The sequence below is a fragment of the Hyperolius riggenbachi genome, chromosome 8, assembly GCF_040937935.1.
Source record: "Hyperolius riggenbachi isolate aHypRig1 chromosome 8, aHypRig1.pri, whole genome shotgun sequence".
Taxonomy (NCBI): Eukaryota; Metazoa; Chordata; class Amphibia; order Anura; family Hyperoliidae; genus Hyperolius; species Hyperolius riggenbachi.
In genome coordinates, this window is record NC_090653.1 from 251,045,969 (window position 1) to 251,060,649 (window position 14,681).

A 14,681-nucleotide genomic window follows, 5' to 3' on the forward strand; every position below is an offset into this window, starting at 1 on the left:
CTATGGCTAAAAGTATTATAGGTAGAGGTTCAGCAGGATAGCCAGGCAACTGGTATTGCTTAAAAGGAATAAATATGGCAGCCTCCATATCCCTCTCACTTCAGTTGCCCTTTAAAGGACAACTGTAACAAGAGGAATATGGAGGCTGCCATATTTATTTGATTTTAAACAATGCACATTGCCTGGCTATCTTGCTGTTCCTCTGCCTCTAATACTTTTAGCCATAGACCCTGAACAAGCATGCAACAGGTCAGATGACATTATTGTCAGATCTGACAAGATTAGCTGCATGCTATACAATATATTATTTGGAAATGAAGGTGTATTTTTCAGGGTTTTTTGTGTGTGCTATCAAATGTAAGCCCTTATTTACTAAGATTAAAATACTTAAACAACTTCCAAGGCCCTCTTCCCCAGTTACCAAGCAAACAATTTAAAATAAAAAACAAAGCAATAAAACAACAACAACAACAAAATCCATTAATAGTTGCTTTAGGGACTTATCTTTTTATAATATGTATGTCATGAGGGTATTTACTGTTCGTTTTTTTCTTTTTTTTTTTTATACAAAATCTGTGCAGGGTAATTTCAATTTTCGCCACTAGATGGCGATAAACAATCCTTGGTTTACAAGGCAGTGTTTTAATGAAGTTTAAAAAAAACGTAACATTCCTATGAATGGACATGGCTTCTGATCAGGGTCATGTCCTTTTATCACAGGCATTGTGATTGGTTCAGAGAAGCTTTCTTTCTCTTCCACAATTGCCGACATGGAAAACCGCCGGGGTTTTTCATGTCGGCAATTGTGATGTCTTTTCAAGTCCAGTCTTCTGTGATGTCTTTTCAAGCCCAAGCCTGCCCCCTTGTGGCTCTGCTTTCCTGCTATGTATCCTCTTAGCAGGAAAGCAGAGCCAGGAGGGGGCAGGCTTGGGCTTGAAAAGACATCACAGAAGACATACTCAGCTATAATCATTCCGGGACAAAGCTACACTGAATGCTCAGCCTGGGATTCTTATCAGGGCTTATAACAAGCAGGCTATGCAGTGAAAAATGAAACAAAGAGCAGAGTAGGTGTTTACTGTCATGTTCCCATGGATATCTATGGTAAAATACAGGAGGTTCTTTTGTCTCTGCTTCTCTTTAGGTGGTTAAATACGTAAAGGGTGTTTTTCTTGTGTCCTGTACAAGAGTTCAGGTCCACTTTGACTAGTTACTGCACAGCATGCACCTTTATTTCCAAATAAAATATTGTCACCATGCTTTGTACTAAGGAAATATTTTAAATGTAATAACCGGGACAAATGGGTAAATAAAATGCGTGGGTTTTATCCACAGTAGGCCGTTATATTTTAAAACTGTAATGGCCGAAAACAGAAATAATGATTTTTTTTTCCATTGTTTTCTTATTATTCCCATTAAAATGCACTTGGTATAAAATAATTCTTAGCAAAATGTACCACTCAAAGAAAGCCTAATTGGTGGCGAAAAACAAGATATAGATCATTTAAACACGATATAGATCATTTTGTTGTGATAAGTAGTTATTAAGTTATTGGCAAATGAAAGGGAGGAGCACTAAAAGGTGAAAATTGCTCTAGTCCTTAAAGGAAAAAACCCATAGAGGTTAAAGTGGACCCAAATTAAAAATACAAGATTTCAGAAATAAAACCTATTTTCTAAATTATAATAATAAATAGTAGCCTTTTTTTAGCTGCATGATGACAAATATAAAATATTTTACATTTATTGGAGGAACTCCTCCCTTCTTTTCAAATTGCCGGGATTTTTCCGGCAAACTGGTGGAGTAGATGGTGTCCAGCAATGGAGGAATTGCTAATGGCTGCCCCCAGTATAACCCTAGATATAAAAAGAGAAGGGTGAAAAGCAGGCACTGAAATGATCATAGGTTTGAAGGAGTGTTTATTTATCTTTGTATGTGTCAGAGTGGTGCAACTAAATATTTTTAATAAAAAAAAATGTTTGGTTTGGGTCCGCTTTAACTAGTTAATCTTGGCAGTGCATAGAGCTGAACTTTAACCACTTGAGGACCTACCCTTTACCCCCCCTTAAGGACCAGTGCTGTTTGATGGGATCTGTGCTGGGTGGGCTCTGCAGCCCCCAGCACAGATCAGCGGGCACACAGAGCGATCAGATCGCCCCCCTTTTTTCCCCCCTATGGGGATGATGTGCAGGGGGGGTCTGATCGCTCCTGCTGGTGGCATGTTGCGGGGGGGGGCACCTCAAAGCCCCCCTCCGCGGCGACATTCCCTCCCCCTCCCTCTCCTACCTGTCCCCCCAGTGATCCGGGCTGCACAGGACGCTATCCGTCCTGTGCAGCCAGTGACAGGACGTCCTCTGTCACATGGCGGCGATCCCCGGCCGCTGATTGGCCGGGGATCGCCGATCTGCCTTACAGCGCTGCTGCGCAGCAGCGCCGTACAATGTAAACAAAGCAGATTATTTCCGCTTGTGTTTACATTTAGCCTGCGAGCCGCCATCGGCGGCCCGCAGGCTATTCACGGAGCCCCCCGCCGTGAATTGACAGGAAGCAGCCGTTCGCGCGAGCAGCTGCTTCCTGATTAATCAGCCTGCAGCTGCCACTTTGCCGACGCACGGTATAAGCGTGCGGTCGGCAAGTGGTTAAGAATACCTGTGAGCAAAAGAAAAGTAAAAGTTATAAACTGACGTCAGTAGAGGGAAACCTCTGGATAATCCAGACATTTCCCCAACCCTCCTCAACCCCAACGATCTAGCATGTCGTATATGTTCTCGTGGCCACGTCCCCGTCTGTGCTTGCACAAATATGCTCCACGCCTGCGCAGCAGCATGAAACCACTTGCAGTTGCAGGCGGATTTTTCCTCCATGCACAAGCAGCTGTGTTGGTGCATGCACAGTATGGACATGAAGATGAAGAGAAGACCGGACTACAGCAGTAGGGTCTAGGAGGCCATGGGAAGCCTCTCTGTCATTCCCCGGCTTCCCACTAGGTAACTATCTAAATTATATGTATTTATTTTAATCATAGATTTGCTTTAAAGAGACTCTGTAACAAAATTTTCAGCCTTATTTCTTTTATCCTATAAGTTCCCATACCTGTTCTAATGTGCTCTGGATTACTGCAGCCTTTTCTAATTGCACTGTCTCTGTAATATATCTAATCTTCTTTTCTTTGTCAAGCTTTGTCGACCCAGAGAGGAATGCACTACCTCTGCTGTGATAGGGAGAAGTTATGCACGCCCCCTCCACGTCCCCTGCAGGCTCTGTGTGTGTGCTTTGTTTATTAGTCACAGACAGGTCTCTGCTCTCAATTTCAGCTTGTCTGAGGGGGAAGTGAGCTTACTCATGTCAAACAAGTTTGCTTTCTTAAAACAGAAAGTATTTGCGATAATTCAGGATGGAGTTAGTTCTGAGATGTCTCCCAGTGCTTCACTGCTGAAATATGCAACTCAACCGTTGTCATCCTTAGAAGCTAATCACACCTCCAGATCGGCTGGAATGCAATGATGTATCAGCTGTTAATTGTACAGAGCCACAATAATCCAACATGCATACAGACTGTTTCAGAGTGGTTGGTCTTCATCAGGGCATCGCATTGATAAGGACGACAATGGTTGATTTGGAATGTTTTAGGAAAGCAAACTTTTGTTTTCCATAGCATTTTAGTAAGGGGGCTTTTAGGACCATTGTAGCCCCTTACACACTCCTAGGAGTTCTGGTTCACCATGAGCTTGCTGATTAGTCTCTTACTCATGTCACGACCTATAGTCTATGCAATTCATTAGGCGTTCTATCGCAGCTACGCCCAGGCCCGGATTTCTGCAAAGGCCACAAAGGCCATGGCCTAGAGCGATAAAATCAGATAAGATCAGAAGGGCGGCAGGACTTGGAGAGAGAAGAGGTCATATGTCAAAGTAAATCATCTCTTCTGTTCCCACAGCGCAGCCAGCCAGCGCCCTGCTCTGTACTAATAGATGAATCCCAATCCCTGCACCTCTTACTTCCTGATGTGTTATAACAATCCGGATCAATCATAACTGTCACCTGATGATCCAATTATCTATATGATTGACATACAGTACAAGTGGCTGTGAGAAATACCAGGGATTTACATTGCAAAGCAGATAAAACTAAGTTCCGCTGAGTTCTAATGCAGGCATTCACAAACATTTCTGCTAGTTTCTTCGTCTTCTCTTTTACAGCTGTGACACTGACCCCAGCAGTTGTAAATTATACTTTCTTATTTAGGCCTAATTTATTGATTTTTTTTTCTTCCTAGCCAATGATCTCGTCTCTGCTTCACTTAACTCTTTCCTGACTCATTTTCTATCCTTCAGCTCCGACCATCTATGAGAACTGCTGCAGCCTGGAATAAAAATGCTGTATGCTTCCCTTTGATTGCTAAACTGTCACTGTCACCCGAGCTGTTGCTACCTCTATGCTGGTGTTTATGGTTTGGCATCCTTCTGCTTTCCTGTAGCAGTAGAACATTGTACCATCTTAGCCATCAGCAAAAGCAGAGAGTTTTGAATCAGGATGATACCATTTATTGGCTTAAAAGAAAAAGAGTAATCTTTCTGCTAATAAACCTTCTTCAGACTTTGTTTCTGTATACTGCCAATATGTTAGCGCACGACACCACCATATGTACATTCAGCATTCGAAAGAGATACGTAGATTTTTCAGCAAATATAAATAAATGTCATTCAGATGCTTTAACCACTTGCCGACCGCGCACTCATAACGCGCGTCGGCAAGGTGGCAGCTGCAGGACCAGCGACGCAGACTTGCGTCGCCGGCTGCAGCCTAATTAACGAGCGATCGCGCGGCTGTAGCCGCGCGATCGCTACGTCATACTATTCGGCCCCCATGTGACTTCAGCCCGCCGGCCAATCAGCAGCGCCGGCGGGCTGTAAAAATTCAAAACCACCAATAGAACGCGTATAATACAGTTTGTTTAGGTAACAAACTGTATTATACTGCCTGCCTCCCGCTGGTGGTCACACTTAGCGATCGACCACCAGCGAGGAGTGCAGGCATAGTATCAGCACACACACACACACATTAGGAGCCCCACAGACCCCCCGATCACCCGCAGCACCCATCAGACACCCCCCTGTACCCCCCTGCAGCACGCAGATCAGACCTAACCAACCCCCATATCACCCATCAATCAATCCCTGTCACCACCTGTCACTCCTATTGATCAGATCAGACCCCTAACTACCCCTTAGGGTTATCTGATCACCCCCCACCCCTTCAGATCTCCCCCCCGACCCCCCCCCCCCCCCCCCCTGTATACTGAACCTATCTATCTCCCCTGCATCTGTCTATCTCCCCAGTGATCAGCTGCCAATCACCTATCAGTCACCTGTCAATCATCCCTTGTCACCACCTGTCACTGCCCCCCATTAGATCAGACCCCCCAACTGCCCCTTAGGGGTATCTGATCACCCCCCACCCCTTCAGATCTCCCCCCCCCCCCCCGTATACTGCATCTATCTATCTTCCCTGTAATTGCCCGCTGATCAGCTGTCAATCACCTATCCGTCACCTGTCAATCATCCCTTGTCACCACCTGCCACTGCCCCCCATCAGATCAGACCCCCAACTGCCCATTAGGGGCTTCTGATCACCCACCCACCCTTTCAGATCCCTCCGAGACACCCCCCCTGATCACATCAGCAGTCCATTGTTTACATCTGTTTTTCCCTGTAAACACCCACTTATCACCTGTCAATAACCCATCTATCACCCCCTGTCACCACCTGTCACTCCTATCCATCAGATTAGACCCCCAACTACCCCTTAGGGGTATCTGATCACCCCCCACCCCTTCCGATCCTCCCCACACCGTCCTAGTTCATTGATTGCGTATATTCTCCCCCCTGCCATTGTGTATCTTATCTCCTGTCTGTAAGGCTTGATTGTGCTTTGTTTGGCTACAATTGTCTCAATTGCACTGTGATTGGCATCGATTGTCGTGTGATTGGCTTCGATTGTCACGTAATTGGGCTTCGATTGTCGCGTGATTGGCTTCAATTGCCCGTAATTGGTTTTGATTGTGCCAATTGCCCACTGATTGGCTGTTTTGCCCTGTGATTAGCATCGATTGTCGTGTGATTGGCTTCAATTGTCACGTAATTGGTTTTTGATTGTCACGTTATTGGATTCAATTGGTCCGTGATTGGCTTTGATTGCGCCGATTGCTGTAATTGTGTTGTAATTGTCTCGTGATTGTTTTTGATTATTTGTGATTGCTCTCTGATCCCCAACCCCCCCCCCCCCCCCATCACCATCACTATCACTATCCTAGTGATCTAAAAACTTTTTTAGTATCACTAGTGGTAACAAACAGTTAGGCCAGTTAGCTAAGCAAAAGGGTTGTTAGTGTCAGTTAGTGCTCAGCCCACTGCACCACAGTCACTAATTAGCGTCATCACTGTCGCTAATCAGCATTGGTACTATATAGTATCTGTAAGTGATTATTAGTGATCACAGTCAGATCTATATTAGGGTCTCTAGGATCCACAAAAAAACGCAGTGTTTGCCCGATCAGACCTGATCGTTCGCCTGCACTGCGTTCAGCCCGCCCCACCGCAGTGACAGAAATTTCTTTTTTCTGATCACTGCAAAAAACACTGTACACAAGCTGTGGCACTGTAAACATCAGTTTTGATTTTTTTTATCTAAACTCAGTGACCACAGCTTTCTACCTCTCAAGTACTCCCTTTCGCTAGGTAGGTGCTCTTTTCCTGGGTAGTCTCAGAGGAATACCTCCTAAATTTAGCAGGCCACCATGGCAAAAAAGAGGTTTTCCAATGAAGACATCTACAGGTACATGGACCAGTCGGATGAGGATGATTGGGTCGACTTATTCGACGAATCTTCGGGTTCAGAGTACGATCCTGTAGACAGCAGTGGCTCTCTGACCGATAGTTCCGATGACGAGGTTGAGGTCCCGGCTAGAGCCAGGCGTACCACACCCCATGTCACTGGACTGCAGGTGGCGGAAGATCAGTCTCAAGGGCAGCAGAGTGGCGTTGATCTGATTTTTCTTGGTGAGGCATGCACCAGCAGCGCAGCATCTCCTGGACCTATCAACACCAGTACTTCCGCAGAAGACCCTGATGAAGTGGCGGACACCATCCTGGAAGTAGAAACTGGTTCGGTGGTACGTGAATTAAGATCCGATCCGCAGCCACCAAGTAGACGGGCCCGTACTCCCATTGGTTTTCCAGAGGTGCTGGCAAACCCTGATTGGCATTCCCCTGATCCCGCCGCACCCATACTGCCCCCTTTCACCGCCCAGTCTGGAGTCCAGGTGGAGACAGTTGAACTAGGATCGGCCCTAGACTTTTTTGAACTGTTCCTCACCCAGGATCTCCTTGACTTAATTGTGGCTGAGACCAACCTATATGCCACACAATTTATAACCGCCCATCCGGAAAGCTGCCACGCCCAGCCTTTTCGGTGGAAACCACTCCAAGTTTCCGAACTTAAAATTTTTTTGGGCCTTCTCCTCAACATGGGTATTACTAAAAAAAATGTATTGCGCTCTTATTGGTCTACACGCCAAATACATAACATGCCCGTGTTCTCTGCTGCCATGTCCAGGACGCGATTTGAGATCATCCTGCGCTTCCTGCATTTCAATGACAACGACACCTGTCATGAAAGAGACCACCCAGCTTATGACCGGCTCCACAAAATTCGGCCCCTCATAGACCACCTGTCATCCACATTTGCAGATGCTTATACCCCTGAACAGAACATCTGTGTAGATGAGTCCCTCGTACATTTTACCGGGCGCCTTGGCATCAAACAGTACATCCCAAGCAAGCGCGCCCGGTATGGGGTGAAACTGTATAAGCTCTGTGATAGGGCCACAGGCTATACATCTCGTTTTAGGGTCTATGAGGGAAAAGACTCAAAATTGGAGCCGGTCGGATGTCCTGACTACCTGGGGAGCAGTGGAAAGATTGTGTGGGACTTGGTGTCACCCTTGTTCCAGAAGGGGTACCATCTTTATGTGGACAACTTTTACACAAGTGTGGCCCTCTTTCAGCACTTAAAGTTAGAAGGAATCCGATGCTGTGGCACCGTGCGGCCTAGTCGCCGGGGCTTCCCCCAACAGCTCGTTAACACCAGACTTCAACGGGGGGAGAGGGCCGCCTTGTGTACCGATGACTTGCTCTCGGTGAAATGGAAGGACAAGAGGGACGTTTACCTTCTGTCTACCATTCACACAGACACGACAGTACAAATTACACGGGCAACAGAGGTCATTGAAAAGCCCCTCGCCGTCCACAGCTATAATGCCAACATGGGAGGGGTGGACTTCAATGACCAGATGTTAGGGCCCTATTTAATTTCCCGGAAAACCAGACGCTGGTATAAGAAAGTGTCTGTGTATTTAATTCAATTGGCGATGTACAACAGCTTTGTTCTCTACAGTAAGGCTGGGAGAACTGGATCTTTCCTTCAATTCCAGGAAGACATTGTTTCGGCACTCCTCTATCCAGAAGGTGACAGAGCCCAACCCCCAAATGCAACTAGCCGGCTGCATGGAAGGCATTACGCCTACCCGATTCCCAGTACCCCAACTCAACGCAACCCCAGAAAAAGATGTCGTGTCTGCAGCAAGGCTGGAATAAGGCGTGACACCCCCGTTTACTGTCCCCGCTGTCCTGACCAGCCTGGCCTATGCCTAGGGGAGTGTTATGAGAGGTACCACGAGAAGGCACACTTTTAGAACCTAGGGAACTACAGACACAGCAGTAGGCACACAAGGGTCTCTCAGTGCTATTTCACACTGGCGCGATGCGTTAGGGCAAATTGCCTAGCAAAAGTCACACTTTGCGGTCCCCCCCTACGCCGGAAGTGCTTGACTTAACGCTAGTGCATGCCTACGTTACTGCGTGGCTTCTGCGGCAATTTGGGTCGGCCCGGAAGTCATGTTAGTCTACGGCGACGCAGTTAATTACTAGGCCGAATGCTACTCCCGTGGTATTCCCTGAAGATCTATTTTGGGCGAGACGGTGCGGCGGGCTCGACCGACCGGATAGGCCAGTATGCAGTGTGAACCCAAACATCAGGTTTTGAGAGATCCAAATACACTGGCCTGCCAGAAACCTCTCCTTTCACTTGGGACAGAATGCATAATGTACTTCGCCACATATCTGTGCGATTTGCACTTTGCACATTGACCCATGGGGGAGGAGAAGTTTATCCTCAGCTCGCAGGTAAAAAAAAAACAAAAAAAAAAAAACAGGTAAGCAAAAAAGTTAATATTTGGTTACCAATGTTATTGTTTGGTTTGAACATATTTAATAAAGTTTAAAAAGTTAATGTTATTGAAGTGCTTTGCTGCTTGCTTGCTTTTTTTTTTTTTTTTTTTTTTTTTTTTCTTCTTCTCTCTTTTTTTCCAACCGACCAATCAGCTGCAGCACTGATGATGCATCCTGACAGAAGCATTGCGCTTCTGTCAGGTTACACAAAATCGGTGCATGCAGCGCTGTAGGACGAGATTTCTCCTCCACAGTAAAAAAGATACGTTTGCCGAGGCATATGGGCCAAGGTGTGGTGTTGGGGATTCATATGCTTTGGCAAGCACTTTGTATCAAAAAAGAACTCAAGCAATGATTTCTCCATTCACATCGATCAATGTGGATGAATAAATCAGGATTGCCTGGGCATACGAGCTGGTGGGTTTGGATTTTTGGGGTGGCAGCTCCTATGTCCAGGCGGACGCCTTCCCCTCCTTTTTGTTTTTTTCGTTTTTCTTCTCTCTTTTTTCTATCCAGACCGACCGACCGACCGACCGACCAATCAGCTGCAGCACTGATGGTGCATCCTGACAGAAGCATTGCGCTTCTGTCAGGTTACACAAAATCATTGCATGCAGCGCTGTAGGACGAGATTTCTCCTCCACAGTAAAAAAGATACGTTTGCCGAGGCATATGGGCCAAGGTGTGGTGTTGGGGATTCATATGCTTTGGCAAGCACTTTGTATCAAAAAAGAACTCAAGCAATGATTTCTCCATTCACATCGATCAATGTGGATGAATAAATCAGGATTGCCTGGGCATACGAGCTGGTGGGTTTGGATTTTTGGGGTGGCAGCTCCTATGTCCAGGCGGACGCCTTCCCCTCCTTTTTGTTTTGTTTTTTTCGTTTTTCTTCTCTCTTTTTTCTATCCAGACCGACCGACCGACCAATCAGCTGCAGCACTGATGGTGCATCCTGACAGAAGCATTGCGCTTCTGTCAGGTTACACAAAATCAGTGCATGCAGCGCTGTAGGACGAGATTTCTCCTCCACAGTAAAAAAGATACGTTTGGGCCAAGGTGGGCCAAGGTGTGGTGTTGGGGATTCATATGCTTTGGCAAGCACTTTGTATCAAAAAAGAACTCAAGCAATGATTTCTCCATTCACATCGATCAATGTGGATGAATAAATCAGGATTGCCTGGGCATACGAGCTGGTGGGTTTGGATTTTTGGGGTGGCAGCTCCTATGTCCCTCTTTCTTTTCTTTTTGTTTCACATTTTTTGGCAGATATTTGTTCATCCACATTGATCGATGCGAATGAAGGGATGTTTGCCGTTCATTTTTCCTTTCAGCCCAGAATGCACTACCTGTATGCCCAATATAAGGAGTATAGCAGAAATACTGGCCATACATGTAATGATTGCAGAGGCCCTAAAATGCCAGGACAGACCCCACAAATGACCCCATTTTGGAAAGAGGACACCCCAAAGTATTCCGTGAGGTGCATGGTGAGTTCATAGAAGATTTAGTTTTTTGTCACAAGTTAGCATAAATTGTTGTTTTTTGTTTTTTTTCACAAAGTATCCTTTTCTGCTAACTTGTGACAAAAAAGAATTTTTTTTATAAACTCACCATGCCCCTCATGGAATACTTTGTGGTGTCTTATTTTTAAAATGGGGTCATTTGTGGGGTTTGTTAACTGTCCTGTCATGTGGGGGGGGGGCTAAATTGTGAGCACCCCTGTAAAGCCCAAAGGTAGTCATTGCACGTTGGGCCCCTTAGCGCAGTTAGGCTGCAAAAAAGTGCCACACGTGCTATCGCCGTACCCGGGAGAAGTAGACCAATGTGTTTTAGGGTGTATTTTTACACATACCCATGATGGGTAGAAGAAATCACTCTGTAAATGACAATTTTTTGATTTTTTTTACACACATTTGTCCATTTACAGAGATATTTCTCCCACCCAATATGGGTATGTGTAAAAATACACCCCAAAACACATTGTACTACTTCTCCCGAGTACGGCAATACCACATGTGTGGCACTTTTTTGCACCCTAACTGCGCTAAGGGGCCCAGAGTCCAATGAGTACCTTTAGCATTTCACAGGTCATTTTGAGAAATTTGGTTTCAAGACTACTCCTCACGGTTTAGGGCCCCTAAAATGCCAGAGCAGTATAGGAACCCCACAAATGACCCCATTTTAGAAAGAAGACACCCCAAGGTACTCAATTAGGAGTATGGTGAGTTCATAGAAGATTTTACTTTTTGTCACAATTTAGCGGAAAATGATTGTTATTGGGTTTTTTTACCAAGTGTCATTTTCCGCTAACTTGTGACAAAAAATAAAATCTTCTATGAACTCACCATACTCCTAACGGAATACCTTGGGATGTCCTCTTTGTAAAATGGGGTCATTTGTGGGGTTCCTATACTGCTCTGGCATTTTAGGGGCCCTAAACCGTGAGGAGTAGTCTTGAAACCAAATTTCTCAAAATGACCTGTGAAATGGTAACGGTACTCATTGGACTCTGGGCCCCTTAGCGCAGTTAGGGTGCAAAAAAGTGCCACATATGTGGTATCGCTGTACTCGGGAGAAGTAGTACAATGTGTTTTGGGGTGTATTTTTACACATACCCATATTGGGTGGGAGAAATATCTCTGTAAATGGACAATTGTGTGTAAAGAAATCAAAAAATTGTCATTTACAGAGATATTTCTCCCACCCAATATGGGTATGTGTAAAAATACACCCCAAAACACATTGTACTACTTCTCCCGAGTACGGCGATACCACATGTGTGGCCCTTTTTTGCACCCTAACTGCGCTAAGGGGCCCAGAGTCCAATGAGTACCTTTAGCATTTCACAGGTCATTTTGAAACATTTGGTTTCAAGACTACTCCTCACGGTTTAGGGCCCCTAAAATGCCAGAGCAGTATAGGAACCCCACAAATGACCCCATTTTAGAAAGAAGACACCCCAAGGTACTCAATTAGGAGTATGGTGAGTTCATAGAAGATTTAGCTTTTTGTCACAAGTTAGCGGAAAATGATTTTTATTGGTTTTTTTTTACCAAGTGTCATTTTCCACTAACTTGTGACAAAAAAAAAAAATCTTCTATGAACTCACCATACTCCTAACGGAATACCTTAGGATGTCCTCTTTGTAAAATGGGGTCATTTGTGGGGTTCCTATACCGTCCTGGCATTTTAGGGGCCCTAAACCGTGAGGAGTAGTCTTGAAACCAAATTTCTCAAAATGACCTGTGAAATGCTAACGGTACTCATTGGACTCTGGGCCCCTTAGCGCAGTTAGGGTGCAAAAAAGTGCCACACATGTGGTACCGCCGTACTCAGGAGAAGTAGTATTATGTGTTTTGGGGTGTATTTTTACACATACCCATATTGGGTGGGAGAAATATCTCTGTAAATTGACAATTGTGTGTAAAGAAATCAAAAAATTGTCATTTACAGAGATATTTCTCCCACCCAATATGGGTATGTGTAAAAATACACCCCAAAACACATTGTACTACTTCTCCCGAGTACGGCGATACCACATGTGTGGCCCTTTTTTGCACCCTAACTGCGCTAAGGGGCCCAGAGTCCAATGAGTACCTTTAGCATTTCACAGGTCATTTTGAAACATTTGGTTTCAAGACTACTCCTCACGGTTTAGGGCCCCTAAAATGCCAGAGCAGTATAGGAACCCCACAAATGACCCCATTTTAGAAAGAAGACACCCCAAGGTACTCAATTAGGAGTATGGTGAGTTCATAGAAGATTTAGCTTTTTGTCACAAGTTAGCGGAAAATGATTTTTATTGGTTTTTTTTTACCAAGTGTCATTTTCCACTAACTTGTGACAAAAAAAAAATCTTCTATGAACTCACCATACTCCTAACGGAATACCTTAGGATGTCCTCTTTGTAAAATGGGGTCATTTGTGGGGTTCCTATACTGTCCTGGCATTTTAGGGGCCCTAAACCGTGAGGAGTAGTCTTGAAACCAAATTTCTCAAAATGACCTGTGAAATGCTAACGGTACTCATTGGACTCTGGGCCCCTTAGCGCAGTTAGGATGCAAAAAAGTGCCACACATGTGGTACCGCCGTACTCAGGAGAAGTAGTATTATGTGTTTTGGGGTGTATTTTTACACATACCCATATTGGGTGGGAGAAATATCTCTGTAAATTGACAATTGTGTGTAAAGAAATCAAAAAATTGTCATTTACAGAGATATTTCTCCCACCCAATATGGGTATGTGTAAAAATACACCCCAAAACACATTGTACTACTTCTCCCGAGTACGGCGGTACCACATGTGTGGCACTTTTTTGCATCCTAACTGCGCTAAGGGGCCCAGAGTCCAATGAGTACCGTTAGCATTTCACAGGTCATTTTGAGAAATTTGGTTTCAAGACTACTCCTCACGGTTTAGGGCCCCTAAAATGCCAGAGCAGTATAGGAACCCCACAAATGACCCCATTTTACAAAGAGGACATCCCAAGGTATTCCGTTAGGAGTATGGTGAGTTCATAGAAGATTTTATTTTTTGTCACAAGTTAGCGGAAAATGACACTTGGTAAAAAAACCCAATAACAATCATTTTCCGCTAACTTGTGACAAAAAGTAAAATCTTCTATGAACTCACCATACTCCTAATTGAGTACCTTGGGGTGTCTTCTTTGTAAAATGGGGTCATTTGTGGGGTTCCTATACTGCCCTGGCATTTTAGGGGCCCTAAACCGTGAGGAGTAGTCTTGAAACCAAATTTCTCAAAATGACCTGTGAAATCCTAAAGGTACTCATTGGACTTTGGGCCCCTTAGCGCAGTTAGGGTGCAAAAAAGTGCCACACATGTGGTATCGCCGTACTCAGGAGAAGTAGTACAATGTGTTTTGGGGTGTATTTTTATACATACCCATGCTGAGTGGGAGAAATAACTCTGTAAATGGACAATTGTGTGTAAAAAAAATCAAAAAATTGTCATTTGCAGAGATATTTCTCCCACCCAGCATGGGTATGTGTAAAAATACACCCCAAAACACATTGTACTACTTCTCCCGAGTATGGCGATACCATATGTGTGACACTTTTTTGCAGCCAAACTGCGCTAAGAGGCCCACAGTGCAATGACTACTTTTAGGCTTTACAGGGGTGCTTACAATTCCGCACCCCCCAAAATGCCAGGACAGTAAACACACCCCATAAATTACCCCATTTTGAAAAATAGACACTTCAAGGTATTCATTGAGGGGCATGTTGAGTCCATGGCAGATTTCATTTTTTTTTGTTACAAGTTAGCAGAAATGGAAACCTTTTTTTTTTTTTTTTTTTTGTGACAAACTGTCATTTTCCGCTAACTTGTGACAAAAAATAAAATCTTCTATGAACTCACTATGCCTCTC